Genomic DNA, 19,614 nt, shown 5'->3' with positions numbered 1-19,614 from the left:
TACTCCGCTGAAGAAGAAGACGAACCACCGTGAATTTGCACAAAGTAAGCTAGCTGTGTAAAGACACAAAGAGGGGTCAAGAAACTTCTTCTGAGCCGAAATGTCTGATTCAACTGTGAATGGTAGACCGAGTTGCAGTCGTTGCAAGACGTGCTGCAAGGTGTGTATATGTAGTATAGTAGTACTGATAGTAATTTGGATAGGACTAACAATCTTTATACCCTTCACTGTAAGTAAAGATACTAACATTGTCCCTACTGAAATTGTAAATACCGACAGTGAGGAGTTGACAACACAGAGTGTAGCAAGACATGAGAGAGCACTGAGACAAACAAAACGAGACTTAGAAGCATCAGCTGAGGGAGGACTACATTATCATGGAATTAAGAACAGGACACACTTAAATGTTTTTGCAAACTTGTTAATACACTATGTAGAGACTATGGAAATTGAAGATTGCTATGTCTGCATGAAGCTACCTACTTCTGTGGCTGAAGGCGTGACATACCATCATTTGCCATTAACATATGGAATCTCCTGTAGCATTTTAGCTAGTTTATTTTACAAAAGAGGACCGTTACAGTACTATTACTCTAATAATGACGTAATATTTTCTGAACTTCCTATACGTGGGAACTTGAATCCTGTACATACCAAAAGCGACACCATAAGATATATGGGAGACTACTTCTTGACCATAGGTAACATTGACATAGCAGATGCACACAGAGATAACTTGACTTGTTCTTTGCGTGAACAGGAAAAGATGTTCCTGAACATGGCAGAGAAAAGAAGAATTAAAATACAAAAGAAGGCTAATGACGAAAGTCAGAAAAAGCCAAAGTGGGCAGAGAACATGGAAGGCACCTCAAATGGTGGGGCGGGACCTGCTCTGTTGCTGGATTTTGAAAAGAAAGGCAAGCTATGTCTTCACCGCGAGAAGACTAGCTATTATAATAATGTTTTCATTGGTTCCAGTGAATGCGAACATAATTACAAGGTAATTGGAGGTTGGGGTTTCAAAAATGGGTCAGAGCCTGTGTTTCCTGGAATTTATTATATTTGTGGGGACAAGGCTTATTTCAAATTGCCGGATCACTGGTATGGAAGCTGCTATTTTGGCATTGTTTTCCCGAAAATATACCATGTGAATGGAAAAGCTGGAAGCAATGAAGATACTAATGGCTTAGTGCGTAGTAAAAGAGAAAGTATAGGTGAAATTATGGGTAGTATTTTCAGTGCACTGATACCTGGAGTGGGAGTGGTTCTGAACACTCACAGAATTTGCAAATTGTCTACTATAGTAGATGTGCTGTCTACTGAAACAGCTCATGGATTTCTGCTGGTCAATACTGAAATGGTTGCGATCAGATCAATGGTTTTACAGAATCGACTTGCTCTTGACACCTTATTAGCGAAAGAGGGCGGAGTCTGCCGGATGTTGAAGGCGCAACATTGTTGCACTTATATTCCGGATAAAAGTGTACAGATCAAAAGATATGTGAAAAACATTACTAATTTGACTAAGGAACTCAAACCACTCGAGGTTGATAGTGCCTGGAAGAGACTGGTAGATGGTCTCTCAAATGTAGGTCATTGGCTTGCTAGTGTAGGTAAAAGCTTGTTGTTCAAGATACTGATGCCAATTGGTATTATAGGTCTTATTATATTTCTCATTTTTATCTGTTGTAAATGCCGCAAGCGCACCAAGAAGCACGAGGTAAATGCAAGAGGGTTGAAACGGAGTGTGGATGAAATTGAGTTGGAGGAAGTGAATGATCAGATATACAAAAAGGTGAAGACTTCTCACCCTACTAAAACTGAGAGAGAAAAGTTAGAACGATTGCTGGAAGAGATAGAGCTATATAAAGTATGAAAGAAAGTTGGCATCTGGTTCTATTTTTTGTGATGATAGTAAATATCATCAAAGAGGGGATTGATGAAGCAAAGCTTCGCATATTTTGCGGCTTGCCGAAGTCAAGAACCTCGTTTATGTGTAATACGGTAACAAGTGTATGTTTTACTAACATTTATGTTTAGTTTGGATAAGGATCGTGAAGCTTGCACATGTGTTTTACTAAAATAATTTACTCGAGTCACCTAAAATGGCCGCTGCTTGTATTTTAGTTACTGCGCATGCGTCAGCCACACTCACGTGTCCTGACGCGTCTGCAGAAGTGGAGGGAAAGTTATGCGCATGCGTAATTCATAGCTGTGCTCATCATGTGGTACTGCTCGTGCCACTGCTCTTGTGGTCGTATCAATGTAGCTAACATTTAAATGCATAAGTCTATTTCTTGATGATGAGTTAAAAGTACAAACCCTGTGATGTGTTCTCATGATGACATTATTATGTATTAATTTGTTTTCGCTTACTTTTCATGTATCGCGGGGAATGGGGGTCTGAGTGAGAGGAGAGCCATATTGGAGGTCCCTTCTGCGCCTGCGCCACTTTCGGCAGCACAGTGGACCTTGACTGATGGAACATAGCCAGTTGGCAGCGATGGGCGAGATGCTCCTGAGAAAGTCACCTCTGCCCTGCGAGAACGGCGAATGTTGCTCCTCATATGATACAATGTTAAATTGTCATTGTGTTTCTGCACAGTTTCTCCTGGGAACCCCAAACTTACTAGGCGGTACCCTACTATGCAAATGTAGGCTTGAGTTACTATGTTGTGATTGGTGTGTTACCCAAATCCTACCTAAGGACCAATCCAAATTGAGGGATTCTGACACTTTGCAACATTGGGGGGTGGTACACTGTCCCCAAACTGTATATCTACCCTGGGTTCACCTAGGGAGCTGTCCGACTTGTCTGGTTTAGCTGACCTGTCACTGACCCAACGCACTCAATAGGTGACTGAAGATACAGAGAGCTGCGGAGCACTCTGTCCGAATTTGACCATAGACTAAGGTTCTACTGAACCTTAAAGTGCTGGCGAAGCACTTAACTGGGAGTTCGCTGACCCAATCGGGGTCTTGATCGATAGCTGCAGAGCGGGTGGAGCGCAGGCGTTGCTTCCGAACTGTGGATTCCGGTCCTGTCCTGAGCGGTCCTGTCTTGAGGGTTTGCTGTCCTGTCCTGAGGGTCCTGTCCTGATTCCTATCCCGAGGGTATCCTGTCCTGTCTTGGGTGTCCATTCTGCACCTGCTGTCCTTTGAGGGGTATCTTTCCTTGAGGGTTTCCTGTCCTTAACTGACCCGTGGCCAGGGTTTGGTTTTCCACACCAATCTAGGTAAATATTGCTCTGAAACTCTTAAAATCTTGCACCTTCTGAATTTCTAACTTTTGCTTTAATAAAGTTCATCATTGCATATGTTATATTTTCCATGCCTTTCCGCAACTACTGAAAGTCAATTACATATTTTCATAAGTTTGTTCCTATGTCTTCTCACTAGTTAGAGATTATATTTTGCATTGCAGTTTGTAATTTTCTGATATGGTCTAGAACTTCATTACCTAGACTGTTCAAAGGCCCCTTTACTTTAAGTGAAGCGTGTTACTCATTATAGGCCCTCCTATAGTTACCCATACATAGTCTGCCCATGCTTAGATATTACTGAATTGCATAGTATTTTTTCTCTTGCATTTTATATCAGTATTTCAATGATTACCCTATCATTATTTTTATATAGCTACATAATTTACATTATCTTGGTCATTGATTGTCTCATTCTTGTATACTTGATGCATGAAGAGAACGAACTTTAGATAAACATTTTAAAACTTCCAGTTGTCCGTGGTCATTTAAACAGTATTTGAACATTATTGGTTGGGTTTGTATTTTGCTGCCTTTTCTTTACAGCTAGCTCCCTGATTCATTGTGGTCATTAGGTACCCGTGTTAGTGGATGGTAAGTCGGGTACGCTGAAACAAATAGTAGGGAACACACACAAATTGGTAGAGCTCGTGAAGTCACCTGGTCAATGTGTATGGTAATTTGAAAGTATATGGGCCCTGAAGCCGGAAAACGGCGAAAACTATTGGTCGGGTGGCCTCGCGCGCTCTACCATGTGTGATTGAATGATTGTATTTATATACTACTTAGTGTAACAAATTGAGTTATTATTTGGGATGGGTGACCATACACCTCACAACCCATGTCAGGGTGAATCCACAAAGTCACTAAATTAACCTGAGTTCAGCCCCCTGGTAGCTATTGCACAGAGCAGACATATGCAGTACCAAAACATTAATAACGTCGAAATCCCAAAACAAATTAGAAAAAAAAGAGTAAAAATGTATAAACAAAGGGATACCAAAATGAGCTAAACCAATTAGGCTGACAAGAGATATTAATTTTTTAAGTGTTAAGTAGAAATAACGCCAAAAGTCACAAAGAACAAATGGTAGTCAGTTGACGCAGTAGACTGGGATCTAGGCACAGATTTAGACTGACCACAATGGAGTGTGGGTCGGATACACCTACCATGTCTGTTCTGGTAAAAGATTTTACCTTCTGTCTTAGTCTTTTAAGTCCCAATCCACCACAGGAGTACACTTCTAAGTCCTGCAGGACCTCAAGAGAGGTGCTTAGGGGTTCACAGGGTCAGCTGCTGTTTCTTTATGTGGGCGAGGAGCCTTGCCCGCTCACCCTCTGCGCGCGGTGTTAAAATAAATGGGAATATTATTTCATTGCCATTTTATTTTTAACCAAGGTACGCCACAGCCACCACTCTGCCGCCGAGCCTGGAGTGCATGTCCTGACAAGTCCTCTGCTGCTGATTAGCCGCAGGAGGACTAGAGTAGTGATGGCCAAGCACTTCATGTCAGTGTCCAGCGAATATGAAACACCTCGGAACCAGAATGCTGCTCAAAGTGGTCCACCTCCTGACATCTCCAACTCTATGGTTCTAAACAGATACATAGAGTAGTGAAGTGGTCAAGCAAGGGATTGGGAATAGGGAAGGGAAAGGAAGGGAATTGGAAGCTGTGAATGAAAAGAACACAATAGTGAATAGAGTATATAATGCTGTCTACTCCCATTAATCTCGCTAAGAACATGAAAAGTTATATACCTTCAAATGTATAAACACTATCTATATAGATGAATGTCCTTCTAGACTAAAACCCATCCATTTGTTTCTTCCTGTATGTTTCTGCTAAGGTAAAAACACAACGAATTAACTCTATAATCCTGTCCCTTACGTGCATACCAATACACCAACTGTAAATTAGGAAAGGTAATCACCCATCTTACATACCACATGCAGGGAATGAAACGACATGTAATAACAATCTCCTTTGGTGAGTTCAATATTGAATTACTGCAAGGTCCCGAACAACCAGAACATGGCCTAGTTCAATAACCTGTAGTCTCAAGAACTCTTCACGCTCACAATGAGCGCTAATCTAAATGACTCAAAGGAATATGCAGGGAAATAAAGTAACAATAACCAAACAAACGTGAAAGTAAGAATTCCCAACCTAAGGTTACGTCACCTTTAGGGAGTTCCGTGAATGAAATTCTTTCCATTAAATCCACATAGAAATGACCAGAGAAGTTTAACCTAGAACTCTGCAGGAAGGCAGCCTGCTGCAAAGTCAATTACCCGCCTAACAAATACCTCGTAACTGAATCCTCAAGGTGATGGTAGCTGTGAAGGCCCTGAAGACTCCTGTCTTCACCAAGCGCGTGCAAGCAGAGCCCTGCTGACAGGCCGAGAGATATCGCTCCGCTGCATACGCGGAGAAGGCGTCAATCTCTCGGAAAGCCCGGAGAGAAGCACAGCACACCCGTATCAGCCGATGCGGGTGCCAAAATCCTCAACCGGAAGGGAATTAGGCATGCCGGCTACGTGCGTTCTCTGCCAAAAAATACCCTTGTGACCTGTCCAGGCATCACGGGAGATGTGTTTCTTTGGCCGGCGGTCTTGCGCCGTCCAAAGTGACATGCGCACTTTGAAGCTCTCCAACCAGCTGTCTTAGCTGGGTGGAGACCAAGCACAGGCCTTTAGGGCCTGAAGGAGCGTTAGGCCAACCCGCTCCATCCAATCCCTGTGCTTCTCTCATGCAGCATGAGAGCAGTGTCTGGATTGGTTAGGGGGGTTTTTCATTCCTCAGGCTTTGGAACAACAGTGAGGGGGACGCAGAGCCCGTCTGTGGTAAGTACAATTTATTTTTATGTAATTAATATAATGTGTAATGTTTGTTTTATTTTGGAGGGAGGGGTTGTTTCTATTTTGGCCTTTGAGAGAGGTTTTTTTTTACTATGAGTTTTTGTAGGGAGGAAAAGTGTTTTTTGAGGTGGTGAGGCACTTCGCTTGCCCCACCAGTTTGAAATGTTAGCAGCCGCTCCTGCACAGGGTTTCACGCAGAGGCCAACAGCATGGTCTAATAAACAAAGTCCAGTTGCCCCAGGTCACCCGGGTACTTCCAAGAGAAGTCCACTTGCTGCTTTTTGTAACCCTATAGCTCACACAGGAGGTCAGCCAACTGACTCTTGGAGTCCAAATCTTGTCATGGATCCAGGAGAAGCTGATCTAATGGTTCCTCTCAGGCCATACAATAAAGTATGGATCCCACCTTTAGGATCCTAAGACCTAGCTCAGCTTTTGGTGAATGATTACATTGAATCAGTGTACCAATCAAGAAAGAAAAATTTCTTTCTAGTGTCCCCTCACTCACCGGGGTTTCCCCACGGTGACATGCTTCATCATTGGGGCCATCCCAGTTCTCTACGAAAAGGGGCGTGCTGCGACTCACGAACTACGCAGGAGCACTTGAGTGTGAATGACTATGTGTGGTGCAGAAAAAGTGGTTCCTCTCAGGCCATAGACAGCATGTCCAATCCTCTTCTGTTCTTCCTCAGGTCCAGAAAGAGTTTGGTTGTTGGTGCCTGGAGGTGCCACATTTATGCCCAGCACTAGCTAATGGTTAGGAATAACTCCTGGACACGCCCTAACCAATGAGGTAAAAGTTCCCGGGGCAAAAAAAAAAGGGTGACCATGCGGGTAAGGTGGATTACTTAAAGTGAAAGGCAGGGTAAGTGAGCGAGATGGTGGGTGAATTGGTGAGTGGGAGGTTAGACGAAAGACAGATTTGTGCTTGAATGAATGAAGAATTTGTTGGGTGGAGGGAGAGTTAGAGACAGGGAGACTGAGAATGTAGATGGATAGGTCTGTACGAGTGTTAATGGATGCATTAAAGGTCATTGCATATATTTGTGTAGGAGTTCTTTGGGTCGGAGGGTGGATGTTGTGGTGGATGCATGTGTGGATCAATGTGTAAAAAGTAACTTGATGTTGCCATTCCTGGAGTATCTTTCTCTTAGGATGGTGTGCAGTCTGGCTATTTAGTGGGCGCAGTGGCCCAGCAGTGTACACACACGATTTTGTGGGCTCCTAAACAAGGTCAAGTGTCGGCATAGGGAGGGAACATTGTCACCTAATACTGTAGCAAAATCAGATAGTTCACTGTGACAGGGCTTTGGTTTCTGTGTGGTTTGGTGTCATATACTACAGTCAAAAAGAGTTTACAATACAAACAAAGATTAGGACGCCCTTTAAAAAACACCTCAACATTGCTGGCTGTAACAAACATAGACAAATAATAAACTCTTAAGAGGAATGCAATATATCCACCTTAGAATGAAGGACTACTGCAGTGGTGGCTGCCTTGGAACGAGGGTGGTGGGGTGGGAGAATGCATAAAAAAAGTGAAAAAGAAACGTACCTTCCATTCACCGCTGCTGTCGCCGCACCCCTTTCTACAATCCTCTTTGTCTGCAGTGGCAGCACCGGAAGCCTACTCTCCCAGCCAATCACGACGCTGCATGAGCAGTGTCGTGATTGGTCTGAGCGGCCTGTTTGGCCACTCAGGCAGTGCCTGGGAGCCTGGGTATATCCTCCATCAGGCTGTGTAGCACAGCCAGGTGTAGATCATGCTAAGTGTGCATGACTGTTTGGCCGACCCAGTCCTCACTCTGCTCTGGCAAGCTCAGCTTCGACCTACCCCGACCGGGTTCCAGTACCGCACACAAAAATAAAATGATAATAAAGTCTTGTTCTTATCATTTATATTTTTTGCACTGCTCAAATAGCATTGGGGTGATGCTCCTCTGCCTTAGCGGAGGAGCCACCACTGGACTACTGGCTGTGGCACTAACAATAAAAAATTGTGAAAATCTACCTCTACTTCTTAAGATGGTTTCAGCATTTTAGGAGGACAATGAGCGAAGTTCAAGTACTTTGTGACAAATTTTCCTATATGCTAATCCAACCATAACTAGAAGTCACACAATGACATGTACTTAGAGTAACACCTGCCCAGGTCTCAGATGTATACAGTGGCAAATTGGGGAAAAAAACATTTATGCATGCAGAGGATCACCAATAAAGGTGCTCAACATACAATTAAACACTCGAGCTGAACAGCTGTAAATTGTTCAATGTTCTATACCACAAAGAATACCTGCTCAAGGGAATGGTCCTTATGAGAAACAAAGGGTACTGGCAACTAGAATAATCCTCTAAGGCACGTGCACACCAGATAGCATTTGGTCCAAACGTGTGGTGCATTTTAATAGGGAAAATCAACTTTGAAAACTTGCAATTTCAAAGTGTGTAAACCAAAATCTCTAAAACTGCTAGATTCCAAAAACAGCTTCAAAGCACAGGTTTCTATTGCAGATAGGGGAGCGTGACCGGTTTCAGGACTACGGAGAGCCCAGAGATTGATGCTAGACGACACAGGAGCAAACTTGAAGTCCTTTCGTTGAACTTGGAATTAATTTCTGATTTGTGGGCTAAGCTGTTTGTACTTTACTTTCAAAATTACTGTATTTAAAATTGTACTGATTTTTTTTTGTTTGCTTCCCCCGGGAAAGTACTTTAGTCCTCACAAGGAATATGGAAATCTCTATTTAAATACCAATACAATACAATACAACCTAGCCTAACCTAACATAATCTAGTCTAACCTACCTAACATAGGTTGTTTGTGAGCCATCGTGCAATGGCGTACCTATAGTATTTATGATTGTTGTACTATTTATTTCTAAGAGTGATGGACACATTATCCTGGCAAAAGGCTTCTGTGAACCGGAAACACTTCATTCTGTTCACATAATAAACAAGTGTTACTGAGTTTGGAGTGCCAGTTTATCCTAGTGGAAGCTTTCTAAGTCATATATATATATATATATATATATATGCAGCAACAGCAGTTTTCAAAGGCTCCGCATTACATCGACCCAGGAAAACCACACAAATCCAAACGTAGATAAAGGCACAGAGTTTATTAAAAGCTTGAGTCCAACAAAATCTGACGCGTTTCGGGCATCCACCCTTGCTCACAGACAGTCAGTTAATGCGACATTCTCATTTAAGTACCCAGTGCTATATATAAAAAACCTTTGAAATTCACTGAAAAAACCATAGGTTTCAGGCCTTATATAGTTAGGAATTAGCATTTAAAAAACCAATGAAATTGCTCCTATATAGTTAGTTGTACTAACTATATTTCGCGTACCCGCAATCCACTGCTGATGATGTCACATATTAGATCATTCATGACATGGTCAGTGACATCACTGATGACATCATCCAGTGAATGTGGTTTGCTACGTTATTTAAATATGCATTATATATATAGCAATTTGCATTGAAGAATGAGTGGATATATATAAATAAATATTTGGATGGAGGATTTAGTAGCAGTGTAATTGACTGTTTACTTGACCAATTTATAGTGTCTCACTAAATATAGTGGATAGTGACTAAACTGTGTGAATATCTGTATCACTTTGTCAGTTGTTGTGTAAACTGATTCTACAGTTGGTTACTAGCTATGTGAAAGTCTATATTAGTTATTGATTAGTTAACTGAGTATTTGTATGGGAGTGTGAAAGTGTGTGTGGTTCGGTGGGGGGTGTGTGACTGTGCAAATTCACTGAAAAAACCATAGGTTTCAGGCCTTATATAGTTAGGAATTAGCATTTTAAAAACCTTGCAAATTCACTGAAAAAAACATAGGTTTCAGGCCTTATATAGTTAGGAATTAGCTTTTAAAAAACCTTTGAAATTCACTCAAAAAACTATAAGTTTTAGGGGTAGTTAGCTGGACATTTCACTCATACAAAACCATTGTACTAACTATATTTCGCGCACCCGCAATCCACTGCTGATGATGTCACATATTACATCATTCATGACATGGTCAGTGACATCACTGATGACATCTCAAATGACATCAATGATGACATCACTGATGACATCATCCACGTGACAATCACATACACCTTTTCATACACTAGTAAAATCTTTCATCACTCTTTGTAAAATACAGAGTATCATATTTGAATCCATTGACACAGCAATACAAGTATCTAAAAACCCACTCATTGATTCCTAGAGGTATACACACATCTAATCACTTACCTGTAGATTCACTCATACATGCTGTCAATAAACAATAGAACACTATCAAAAATACTTATACACCTATATCAACATTACACACCAGCACACAACCTATTCACATATGAAGTTATCCTACTCACTTATGCAAACAATGGATCATATTTACATACTTACTTAGCTACACACTTATACAAACACCACTTCATCTATTCATTCAGATAGTAAGTCATATTTAGTATATTATAAAATCATTATTACAAGTATACAGTTATCCATACAGTCACTCACACAATCATTGAGTCTTATGTATACTTATTTATACAAAACAACTGACACATACACTGCCTTTTATTTTTCTAGTTTGTGGGACATGTACCATTTAGAAATATATTTGCTCATGGGGGCGTGGCTACGCAGGCGAGCGGAATGGCCGCCTGAATGTAGAGCTCCGCCGAGCGGGCTGCAAACGGGGCCATTCCCACGAGATCCGACACTGCGCAGGGGTCGGAAAATGCCTGATACCGACCCCTAACACCATCGGATGCAGCTGGCCGAGATTGGAGGCCGGGGGACGGCGAGAACGGGTGCAGCTACAGAGGGGTGGTGAGGCAAGCCGGGCCTCGCTGTACGTGACCCTGCTGCGCCGGTGCGCCTGGTGAGTCTTCTGGGTGGCCCCTTCGTTGGCCCCCTCGGCATTGGGGTTGCTGTTGGGCTCTCCCGGGCCCTCTGCTTGCCCCCGGTGGTCTCCGCTGGTGGAGGGACGGACCCTCGGTGCGGGACCGGCCCTTGCGGCCTGGTCCGGCCTTGGGAGCCGGGGCCTCGATTTTGGAGACTGCCCGGGCTGTGTGGCGGCGGGCGGGCGGGCGGCGGGCCCTGATGGTGATTGGGGGGTGACGGGGGGTGCGACCGGGGGCTCTAGGGCGACTTCCAGGCGGCCCCGCATATCTGCATTCGGTGGGGGCGCTACATCTTCGCCCTCACCACCACCACGCATCCCTGCCTCGCGCCTGTCCCCCACACAGGCCCACGAACGACACACACTCTCCAGCCCTCAAAATGCTGCAACAGGCCATGACTACTGCATGCCTGTGAACCGCTAGATTGCCACAAGAAGTCTGCATAGCCTGTGTGCCTCTGGCCCATTTACCTGATTGTGCCTCGATGTCCTGGATACCTGGTCCCCCTGCTACGCTGCCATTTGCTGCCTGACTGGATGGAGGAATAGTCTTGCCTGCTGCTGCTGTATTGTCGTCACGACCCTCCACTGGCCCTACTTACTGCGGGGGTTGGCCGCCAGATTGGCTCCGGACGGACGTGTCACCCCGGCACAGGAACCCTCCGGGACTGCGCGGTTCGGCCTTGGCGGCCCCGCGGCCTCTGCGGTGCGGATTGCGCCTAACACGAGGGGGTGTTTGAGAACCCTGATCCATTTGTCCCGGACTGGACACCTTGCTTGCGGGGTGCCCTGTAACTGTGCTCAACACTCTTGCTGGTCGCACTTGTCGCTGTGTCTTGACGCACTGGTGTTTTGTCCACCGCCATTTCCACCATGGGAAAAAGAGATCTTAACCAGAGGAAACTTACCTTCGAAACGGCTTCCCTCCGTACGGTTGAAGACCCACCTACGCATGCTGCGGACGCTGACGGCCCAGCGACAGCTGGAGACACCGCTGGTATGGTCGCCGAGATGTTGGGCGAAATGCGTGCTGGATTCAAAGCCTTGGACTCCCGCTTCGACACCCTCGAAAAGAAAATGGCGGATATGGGCGCGACGATTCAATCGCATGATAGGCGCCTGGATTTGGCTGAATCCAGGGTTTCCGACATAGAGGATGGAGCTGCGTCGATGCTGAAAAGATTAGAACGCGTGGAGAAGATCCTCAAGGATGTCGCAATTAAGAACGAGGACTTAGAAGCGCGCAGTAGGCGCAATAACATTCGCATAATTGGTGTGGCGGAGACGACGGCGACCGGACGCTTTGACAAATTTGTGGAAAATCTCCTGATCGAACTATTTGGAAGGGACACGTTCACGGCTGGCTTCATAGTGGAACGCGCACACAGATCGTTGGGGCCTCGGCCTAACCCAGGGTTGCCGCCCCGGCCCATCATAGCCAGACTCATGAACTTCAGAGACCGGGACGCGGCGCTAAAAGCTGCCAGGGAGGCTGGCGAGGTGAGGTGGCAGGGTGGAGTGCTATCTTTCTACCCAGACTTCACAATAATGGTCCAAGACGCGTGCCGAAAATACACTGGTGTCAAGGCCGCTTTGCGCAAGCTGGGGTTGCGCTACGGAATGCTGTACCCTGCCAGGCTCAGAGTGGACGTGGATGGCAGGTTTCGCATTTTTGACTCCCCCGCTGAGGCACAGGAATTTTGTCAAGCTTACAAAAACAGAGGGTCGCCTCGAACCTCAGGCGAAGCACAAAAATCTCCGCCACACACAGACTCGCAGACTAGTACTGACCTTTTTGCTGAGAACGTCCCCCTTTTTTTTTTAGATTGGCCGTTCCCTTCAGTATTATGCACCTAACGTTGTTGTTATTTTTGCAGTGTTTCTATACTTGTTGAGAATTGAATGTCGCCCCGACCGGGGTACCCGCATGGCGGAGCGTTGCCACCCCCCCATGGCACGAGCCGCATTGTGCTTTTCTCTTAGTTTGCTTTTAATTTTCAAGTACATTACTGGACGATTGCTTTTGTCTGATGATATTGGTATTCTTCTTTGGGGTGGGAGAAGCCTCCTGGGGCTTAAGGAGTGGCTGGGTGGTGGGAGGGTCGTAGGGGTTGTTTCATTCTCTGGTTCTAATGTTAATGAAAATGCACTGTATTTCTTCATGAATGATGCCTGTTTTGCGGGAGGGAGGCGGCGGATATGCACACACTTGTTTAATTGTGATTCCTTCGGTTTTAAATGGCTAAGGTAGGACAGCAGGCTGGTCCTTCCAGACTTATCCTCATGTCATGGAATGTCCGAGGTTTAAATAACACGAGAAAACGGCGGCAGGTTCTAAACTACGCAGCGCGACATGGGGTCGATGTATTGTTTCTACAAGAGACACACTTAGTACGGAATGACTCTTCCTCCTTTGCCAAGGGCTGGGGCGCACACAGGTTCTTCTCCAGCTATAGTAGATATGCGAGGGGTGTGGCGATAATGATACATAGGCGCGTCCCCTTTGTGCACTCAGACAGTATATTTGACGATGAAGGCAGATATGTTATAGTTACGGGGGTACTTCTTGGCTTCAAAATCACCTTTGCTGGAATATACAGTCCCAACTCAGACTCCCCCGCCTTCTTCCAGAGTCTCCATGATGCTTTGCTATGCCTGGACACTGATATGTTGGTGATAGGTGGCGACTTTAACTTGTTGATGGACCCTGCCAGGGACAGCACGTCTTCTTCCCCAGACTGTAAGCCCCGCTCATGCGCGGTACTGACAGATATGTGCACACACTACCCGCTCATTGATATTGAGGCTCGTTTCCACTCTAACACACCCACTTATACCCATCACTCTGGATATCACAACACTAGTACCAGGATCGACTACTGGCTCCTTTCCCCAGGGGTGGCCGGTTGGGTGAATGATCATTCGACACTCCCACGCACGTTGTCGGATCACTCTCCCATTGTACTAACCCTACTGGTTCCCAGACTGGGGGGATATGAGAAACAGTGGCGTTTCCCCGGCAAGGCGTTATCTGAACCGGTCTTCAAGGAAGACATTCGTACAGCGATAGAGGAGTATTTTGAGCACAACACGGGCACAGTAGACACTTGGGCCACGTTATGGGAGGGATTCAAAGCCACTATTAGAAGGGTTTGCATCACTAAACACGTGGGGGCCTTGCGCGAGATTTGTGCCGCCATGACACGTATCGAGACAGAAATAGCCACGCTGGACAGGGACGCACTCACAGACTCCGATGGTAAGATAGAGGCGAAGAGGTTAGGACTGCTGCAAGAGTTCAGGGATGCTGCAGACAGGGAATTGAACTATCTGTGCGCGCAACACTCAGCTAGACAATACGGAGAGGGAGACAGGCCTGGCAAACTCTTGGCTCAATTGCTCCGCCCTCCCCGTCAGGCCTCTTACATCTCTGACATGGTGGATGACTTGGGCGTTCGACATCAGACCACCCCTGCTATCTACGATGCCTTCTTATCCTACTACAAAACATTGTATACCTCCACTCTAGCAGTGGACCGTCGCGACCCAGGCCCCTATATCAACAAAATCTCAATGGTATTCCTGGAGAAGTATATGCAGGAGTTTCTAGCTATGCCTATTGATCCGGACTGCGTCATTGAGGCCATAGATGCATTGAAGGGCTCCTCGGTCTCGGGTCTAGATGGCTTTTCGGCTGACTTTTACAAAGAATACAAGGAGGAGCTGGTACCGCGCCTCATAGAGATGTATGCGGAGGCACTTGAAATGGGGGTTTTGCCGCCCACGCTCCGAGAGGCGGTCATCATTTTACTTCCTAAGCCGGGTTGAGACCCCACGAGATGTGGCTCTTACAGACCCCTTTCCCTACTCAACCTTGACTACAAGATTTTAGCAAAAGTCCTCGCAACCCGATTGTCTTTACTGATGGAATCTATTATCTCGCCGGCCCAGTCCGGATTTGTCCCCCACAGATCCACCTCCTTTAATCTCAGAACGTTGTTTTCGGTGCACTACAGAATAGACCCAAATACACCGGCGGCTGCGGTGTTCTTGGATGCCGAAAAGGCGTTTGACTCTTTGGAATGGCCCTTTTTTCTGTCAGTCATGGACCGGATGGGCATGCCACCGCTGTTTGTCTCCACGGTCAAACTGCTTTATACCGCCCCTAGGGCGCGGCTGCGCCTTAATGGCACACTTTCTGATATCTTCCCTCTTTCTCGGGGAACCCGACAAGGATGCCCCCTGTCCCCCCTGCTATATATCCTGGCCATGGACCCTTTGGTGCGGCACTTTCAAGAACACCACCTGCACCGTGGGCTCCAGTTTCGAACGGGTCCGCTACTCATTTCCCTCTACGCGGACGATACCATTTTATATGTCAGGTCTCCGGAGACGAATCTGACACCCCTGCTTCTGGAGGTGACCCGTTTTGGGGAATACTCCGGCCTTCGTATTAACTGGCACAAATCCGACATCTTTCCGCTCACCCCCTCCACTGACCGCTGGGACTGTCCGTTCCCGCTTGAGTGGAATGCTGATTCGGTGAAATATCTGGGTATCCACATTCATCTGGACACGGTATCTATGATTCGTCTGAATTATGGCCAGGCGTTGGACTTTCTGGAAGATAATCTAGCACGTTGGCTTCGCCTCCCTCTTTCGATGGCTGGCCGTATCGCCATAATTAAAATGATTGTGCTCCCCCGTTTTCTATATTTATTTAACAACATTCCGATCCCACTCACTAAAATCTTCTTCACCCAACTACGCTCGCTGTTGCTGCGGTTGGTGTGGGGAGACAAAAACCCGCGAATCTCTTGGCGAATCCTGACACTGCCTTATGAAAGAGGTGGCTTTGGAGTGCCCGATTTTTATCTTTACTACCTAGTCGCGCAATGCGCTTATGCACATCCCTGGTTCCACCCGGACGCTCGGATTCCATATCTGAGACCGGAGGCGGACTTGGTGTTACCGCTTGCCCTCACCACGGTATTACCCAAAGGCTTACCCCGAGACCCACAAGACATACAGACTGTTTCCACTACGTCATGGGCTTGGATGCAATTACGTAGCCTACTCCAGTTAGACGTGCTGTATTCTCCGGCTCTTCCACTACCGAACCCACACTGGTTCCCCATCACCGCTGAAACGGTGGTTCGCAACACACTGTCCAAATATCAGCTCACCACAATAGGAGACCTGTTCCCAGACGGACATGTCTTTTCGGTGTCGGAGGATCAGCGATTCACCGACCGGACGTTTATGGATTCGTTTGTATTGACCAGAGTGCGATCCATGCTTAGAGCGCAGTTTCCCTCGTTCCCACTACCCCCAGATGACATGGCTGCCCTAACTTTCCTGCTCCAGTCCCAAACGGGCGCACATATGGTTTCTAAGCTGTACAGACTCTGTGTGGCGGCCCTTCCTACTTCGGACGCGAAGGTCCCTGCGGCATGGGAAACTGATTTGGGTAGTTCTATCACAGATGACCAATGGGCTGCCTGTTGCCGAGCTACTAAAGATGTCTCCATTAACAGTAGGCATAAATTGATACATTTTAAGTTTTTGAGGCGGCTGTACTTCACACCGGCCCTGGCCCACAAAATCGACCCAACCAGGCCTCATTGTTGCCCCAAATGCAAGGCCCCACATGCCGATTTTGCACATCTTACATGGACTTGTCCAAAACTGCATGGCTACTGGCTGCAAGTACACCACATCTTGGGCGACATTGTAGAATGCGAGTTGCAGCCCATACCAGAAATTGCGCTGCTTGGTTATGTTGCTGAGTTCCCCCGCGCCACGCGGAAACTTGCTGCCATAGGCTTCTTGCTCGCAAAAAGGGAAATTGCTTTATTCTGGGGGTCCAGACGAATCCCCAACTCCAAGGCATGGTTACGCAGCCTTTCCCACTGTAATATCAATAGTGTGGAATACTCCACACAGGTCCCAACAGCTTCTCGCCCAGTCGATATCTGGGGCCCATACCGACAGTACGTTAGCAAATGAACGCAGGCTACACAATCCCAAGCTGCCAGTTCTATTGTCCCGGAAGGGGTGGGTTAGGTTTAGCTAGCATGACAGTTGAGCGTTGCCTGTTGCGTTATGAAGGTCTTGTTATTAAAATACTACTGGGACGGGGGAGGTGGGAACTGCTGATTCAATGATTGATGATGTTTGTGAACGGGGTGTTTTCTTCTCTGTTTCCTTACCTACTTGGCCCCGATTGAAGATATTGCATTACCTATGTCTAGGCTGTGGGGTTTTAGGTTTAAACCTATAATAACTGATAAAACCCCACTGAAAGAAAATAGCCCTCGCCGGTGAAAACATATAAACACTGAAAAAACACCTGCACAACCACAAACGAAATGCCATTCAAAGAAAGGAAAAAGAAAGTGAAAGTGTCATTTTGTTCTTACTGAAGGGGTCAATAAAATTTAACTTTGTTATACAAGCTAGCAGTAAGAAAGACTGACTAACATTATTCTGTTTGAGTTTTGTTCTTTAGGGATGCCACTAAAATATTGTTTCTTCTTCCTTTTACTTTTTTCAGTTTTATGGCCTTTGGTCTAAAGATGCAGCGTTTAGTTTCACGTTTTAGGTTTAGTTTAATTCTTTTATAACATGTAGAGAATCAGGACATATCAAACTCACATTTGATATTTTGGCTGCATTATATTCTTTCACTGATAGGTAAAATGGCCAGTTTCATAAAAATCTTTTCTAATATGTGTCATCACATTTGCCCACAGAGAATGGGTAAAAACCCTTAATACATCAGACCATAGTTTCTAGGGGGTCAGTATTGATAGTAGGTGAATTGCCAACACCTCAGGCTTTAAACATTAAATGCAAGGTATAGTGACAAGTATATATATCACCAAGCATCTGGGATAGTGGTGAAAACGTGACACAAGACTTTTGGAAAACATGGAACGCAGTGTCACTTGTTATGCTCTGCAAAAAAGGTTATTTCCAAGTTCAACAAAGATTGGAGTGATATTGTTTGTATTTGTAGTGATTCAGCTACGTATATAAAAAATGTGTGTGATGACCTGTCAAAATTGATACCCGAGCTGAAGTGATTCCCTGTAGGAGATCCTTGCCACTTGATAGATGGTATGCTGAAAGCATCTTTACAATCTTCAGAGTTAATGAGGGTTGCTATTGACTTTTTAGTCCATTCTGGTGCACTGTTTTCTTATGCCCAGGAACTAAAACGCAAATATTTATCATTTCGTGCTTTATGTGGCATCAAAGAAAGAGCCATCCCAACTGTGCCCCTTAGCTAACGGTTCTCAGCCCAAGGGGCTATGAATGCTGAGAGGGCCTTTTCACAGAAGTTTACATGGGAAGGAAAGCACGAGCGCACATGACCAAAGACTCACTTAAGAAGTATTGTATGGTGTACTACAATAAGATTAATTTGCAAAAATCTCTTTGGACCTCATATACACTATACGTACACTGTCTATATACCATGTTCTTTCAGTGCAGAAAGCAAGCAATGATAAAAGCAAAACGTTCCATAAACACCGTAAAAACACTTTTTCTGTTGTTTTTAGTGGGGTGAAAATGTGTAACCACTGATAACAACTGTTTTTTAAGATATTGAAAACACTGAAAAAAAACCACCAGAATTTACCGAAAATAGAAACTGAAAACAGGACAGCCTACCTATGTCTCTTCATATGTCATTCCATCAATCCTCGTCTGCCTATGCCAATGCTGTTACCACCTTGATCATAATTGATGTGTTGCTTGTCGCTCTCTCTCTCTCTCTCACGAAGGCATATTCATTTTTGTTATGTTTGAAAGCATATATGTCTCTTTACATTATCCTTCCAGACGTGCGATTCCCATGTAGAACTGGAAAAAGGAAAATAAGACTTCTAGAATGTGTTGCACCACTTGTAATATTATTGGTCACGTCCTCCAGCTGCCTATTTTGTATAATGACTACTCAAGTTTTCAATGTCATCGGTTTACTATGTGATTGTATGCTTATACGGACCAATCTGATGCTAATAAAGAGATTTAAAAAAAAAAAGAAATATATTTGCTCATCACCACACCCATAAAGATATTCACTCACCCAAACAACTGTTAGAACATGTAGTTTTAACTTCATATATCTACTGAATCAACTATTCACACATCTTTGGGCAGTCACACACCCTCCACCGAACCACACACACATTCACTCTCCCATACAAATACTCAATTAACTAATCAATAACTAATATAGACTTTCACATAGCTAGTAACCAACTGGAGAACCAGTTTACACAACAACTGACAAAGTGATACAGATATTCACACAGTTTAGTCACTATCCACTATATTTAGTGAGACACTATACATTGTTAAAGTCCTCCATCCAAATATTTATTTTTATATATCCACTCATACTTCAATGCAAATTGCTATATATATAATGCATATTTAAATAACGAAGCAAACCACATTCACTGGATGATGTCATCAGTGATGTCATCATTGATGTCATTTGAGATGTCATCAGTGATGTCACTGACCATGTCATGAATGATGTAATATGTGACATCATCAGC

The sequence above is a fragment of the Lissotriton helveticus genome, chromosome 1_1, assembly GCF_964261635.1.
Source record: "Lissotriton helveticus chromosome 1_1, aLisHel1.1, whole genome shotgun sequence".
Taxonomy (NCBI): Eukaryota; Metazoa; Chordata; class Amphibia; order Caudata; family Salamandridae; genus Lissotriton; species Lissotriton helveticus.
This window is presented reverse-complemented; position numbering follows the sequence as displayed.